A 4,581-nucleotide genomic window follows, 5' to 3' on the forward strand; every position below is an offset into this window, starting at 1 on the left:
TGAAGAGATGTTAAACAGCCGGCTTTTGTATGTAGATCGCACAGAAACGTGTGTTTGCGGTGGCCAGGGAACCTGAATGCTGGCATATGGGTAATGTGTGGTCTTAAACAGGTGGGAATGCATTGCTTTAAGTCAGAAATAATTAATGTGCACACTTTGGAATGATGCAAAATGAAATTTTGTCATTAAAGATGATTGGAGACAGTTTTTTTAAATGACAAACCAGAAGTGAGCACGCATTCAGAAAAAAAAAAGGGGGGGAGGGGTAGTTGGGCAAGGTTCCAGCAGACATCTCTGCAATGGCCTCAACCCCAACCCAACATTCCAGACTGCGCTAGTGGACACACACGCACACACACGCGCGCATACGCAGAGAGATTTGCAGGGGCTGGCTCCCTCTTCATTGCGTCAAAGATTCTGAGTCATAGTGATTGATACCCAGGGCCTGTTCTAATTCGCAAGCCCCTCTTGGGAAAAAGAGACCCATTGAAGATGTGAGTGAATCGAGTGAGCACATCAGAGACTTCTGGAAAGGCCGGCTCTTTAGGGCTGAGCTGGGTCCACTTACTCGTGCTTACCCAAGACACGTCCAGGCTGGAAGCACACGCTTAGCCAGACAAATGCCTGCTCCCCGAATATGTGTCTTTTTGAGGGCAGCCCTGAACCCCAAGAATCTGAAACGGTTTGCATGGGCGAGGGTCATAAATGTCCGCTGCCCAAGCCAGGCTCTCTCTCTGCGTCACATGCCATATGTGAAGTCTTCAAAACAGTGTGCAAAAGGAAGGTTCACATAGACGTGATGACTGAATGCCTGGCCCTAGCCCAGGTAGGGGCAATGTGACTGGGCTGGAGAAGGTAGACAGGCTTGCCCAGCTCGGGAGGGCACTGGGGATAGAAGATCACCTTTCCTGGGGTGACCAGTTGCCCCTCCCTGGGAGGGAGAGTTCCCACCGACCCTGTAAGCTGCAGCCAGACAGATGGCAAGATGGGGCTCCTCCGGGGTGGGGGGGGGAGTTGAACTAAAGCGCAGATCTGGGGGGGCTCCACCTGCCTGCTCCCTCCATCCCTCTTCTCCCCGCTTCCCCTGCTGGCTCCCCTCTTCCCCACCCCCAATCCTGCCTGGTAACCTGGAACCGGTCTGTGCGCCCTACCCTCTGGAAAAAAGCTGAGGGGAGGGGGAGGGGAAATGGGAGTGCGTCACTGCTGCGCTTCTGGCTGACTCACTGGGGGGAGGAGGTGGGGGGAAGACGTGTACATGTATGAAAGTACATGTCTGCGTGTGCGCAGAAGAGAAGGCCCTGGCAAGTTGACGCCTGGTGTGTTCTTTGTCTTTTATCCTCTGAGAAGCAATGTGGCATTTACTGGTGACTTCTCTGTTTTAGCAAAAATTGCGCAAACGAATCCGTGGTTCACAAGATTCTGGACAGGGTGCTGTCGGGATACGATGTCCGTCTGAGACCAAATTTTGGAGGTAAGACGCATCCAGACACTAATTAGGTGGAATAGAGCCGAGCTCCGATGAGCTAGCCCCACCTAGTAAGCTGACCAGGGGCCTCCCCTGGCTCAACACTGTGCCTCTCCCCCCGCCCCAGGCCTGCAGCGAGCACTCCAAACCCCCAAACTCCAGGTCTTTTGCTGTACCCCTGGAATTTCCCCCACTTCTCTACTTTCTTATGCAAAAGGCCTGCCCCATTCACACTTCTTTACGATGGCGCAGAGGGAGCCTGAGGCTCGCTTCCTGCTGTTGCTGGAGCAGAGTTAAGCACGGAAATGGACAAAACGCGCCCCCACCCTGCTCCTCAGGCTACACTTTTGTGCTCCATCTATGGGGGGAGGGCACACGAGCTTCTGCTTAAGCCCGTATTCTGTGCATTCTGGAGAGTCCCCCCCATTCAGCGAGTTCAAAACTAAGGGTATGGTCTTCTCGGTGTTGTTTATTTCACCCACCCACCTGTCCGGGCCACTTCTGCCTCTGCACCTCTCCCCAGACCTTCAGCTTCTACCAAGTTTATTTTATTCAACACACTGCAGGCAGCGTGATCTTTATTAATCCAGCCCGATCACCTCAGGAACTTTTGATAGCTTGACTTAACTGCCAAATAAAATTCAAACTCCTTACTGTCTAATCAATGTACTGTATACCTTGTAATAGTAATAAAATAAAATTTTTAAAAGCGAGGGAAAAAAGCAGCTTACATTTTAGTGGAGAGGACAGCAGATACACAATAAATCTATAATATCAAATAGTGAAAGAAAAACACTCCTTAGCCTAGCGCTCAGATCTCAAGCACAAAAATGAAAAATGACAAGGAATCTGAAGCACACAGACATCCAGGAAAGCAATATATGAGCTTCTCCCAACATCTCTACGTAGCCTCCCCGCTTGGAAAGGGAATGGCCTCCTTCACTCGGCTTCAAGAAAAAAGCAACCTACCCCGACCCCACAGAGCAGGAGTAGCATTCTCTGGCCCAGGGAACACCCAGGAAACCTAGACGAGGGACAGAGAAAAAGAAGGGTGCATTAAATAGAGATTATAGTCACATTTGTGCTCAAAAGGACAGAAAAAAAGCTGAAAAAGAATGGCTAAGCCTGAAAAGGCACTCCATTTCCTGCAGGTGGTAGAGCTCAACCCTCCCCCACTTCTAATGGGTTAATGAGTGCTAATGGCCCACGTTTATACATATGAATAGAGGTCTTCGGAATACTGAATGCCTCAGCCCCAAAGGCTTGCTGCTTCAGGGACTTGCATGCTGCATGAGTGGCCACCTTGAAAAACAAGGCGATTGTCCTGGGCTGAGCTTGGAGGTGGGACACTTCAATAATGTCCCCTTTGGCTGCTTCCCTCCTTCCAAATGAGGACGGGAGCTCTCAACGTGAGAATTCCGGTGTCGGGGCACAGCCAGCACCCCACTGCGTGATGCCGTTTTAGATCAGTTGCACCAAGCACCAGTGGGTGTCGAGGAAGTAGCTACTACATTTTCTCCTTTCTACATTTCCTTGTTTCTCAGCGAAGGCTGACCAACAGCCATTTCAGTACACCAAGCACCCAGGGGCAGGGCGCAGGGGCAAGGACCAAGCTCTGGGGATGGCCAGGTACAACTGGCTCTCAACATCTCTAAGTCACCTGACCAGCATCCTTTGAGCTGATTCAGATTTGTTTACACGAGGTGCCTAGCCTCTTGGGTTACCCTAAGCTTTAGGGGCACGCAGGCCTGGGGCATATGAGAAAAGATGGGTTTCTGATTTGGCCAAACAGATAAAGGTGAAAGGGTAAGGACAATGCAGGACTTGCTAGCATTTAAACAGGAGGGGACACTATAAGCTCTAAGTCCAGGGCTAGTGTATTGGGTGGGGAGCGGTCAGCGAGCCGGAGGAGTCAGGGTTGGAAGAACCAGGACTCCATGTAAGGCCTCCCGCTACACACAGTCATGTTCGAGGAGGAGCCAGGAAAGTTAACAAAGCTGCTTCTGGGCGAGAGGCATGGACTCCACAGCGGTGCAAAAGGCAGGTCCCTGAAGACTTCATGTAGCCCTGCACGTGGCATGACATTGCTGTAGAGTGAAGGAATGATGGAGACTTCGTCATCATTCCTTCGTTTGTCTTTTTCAGGTATTCTGATGGGTTCTAGGGAGGGAAATTGCCCCCTCCCACTTGTCCTGCCTTCCTGAGCCCATAAGGAGGGACAGTGATGGGTTATGGGCTGGGGCATCATCACCCCAGAGATAGCATTAGACGCCTGATCTGGAGCTTCTTGCTCCGTTTTGTTACGCTTTTAGGGATGTGGGGTACCTTAGATAAGATCTCGTCCTGTCCGCTGCCAGCACATAAGATGTCCCCTCTGGGTGGATAAATTAGAAAAAGGTACTAGGTCCCTTCCCACCAGGCTACATCCCTGAGCCAGGACTCATAGCTTGGTGACTGCATTTCAGCTCCGACGTGTCCCTTCACCTGGGAGCCCTTAGACAGGGCTATGCCTGGTCCTTTTTAGTGTTTGGGTCCCCAGGGTGCTGCTGTAAGGGATCAAGTCACCTGAGTGGCATGCGATGGTCTAGGACAAGAAGGCTGGCAGCGCAGTGATGTGGTTGGGGGTGGCTGCCTGGCCCCTGGGTCTTGTTGCCTGCCTCGCGCAGTTTCTGCCTTCTAAAGGCATGTAGGGGGTCCGAAAGGCTGTAATAAAGAACTGCCTTTCTAGAAACTCCTGTCACTACATAGCACTTTGTTGGGGATCATTCACAATAGCCCTGAATGCCAGCTTTGGGGCTGGATCCCCACAGAGTCCCATTTACTTATCAGCAGCCATTCATATGCTGATTCCCAGGAGCACTTTGCTTTTTGAAGCATTGGGGTGGGAATGATACATTTCTTTGCAGTTCAGCTTCTGAGCAGTCAGTCTTCTCTGCAGCCAGCAGGTGAACTGCAAGCGTCATGCGTGTTTCCATAGCAGCAGTGTGACGTAATATGCATAGAATAAAGGCTTAGCTGTAGGGCTGGTTAGGGGGCAGCTTTGAGCCAATGCGGAAACAATAAAAATGTATTTTTCCACAGCCCCTTCTAGTTTACTACGGATTTTCACATCTTTG

The 4,581-nt window shown here is 51.0% G+C and overlaps 1 protein-coding gene across 1 annotated transcript in view; it reads left to right on the plus strand.

Moving 5' to 3' along the window:
- Positions 1-4,581, plus strand: part of GABRQ (gamma-aminobutyric acid type A receptor theta subunit) — a 16,777-nt gene that overhangs the window by 2,382 nt on the left and 9,814 nt on the right. The gene's annotated exons all lie outside the window — the stretch shown is intronic.

This window comes from Pteropus vampyrus, unplaced genomic scaffold (assembly GCF_000151845.1).
Source record: "Pteropus vampyrus isolate Shadow unplaced genomic scaffold, Pvam_2.0 Scaffold556, whole genome shotgun sequence".
NCBI lineage: Eukaryota > Metazoa > Chordata > Mammalia > Chiroptera > Pteropodidae > Pteropus > Pteropus vampyrus.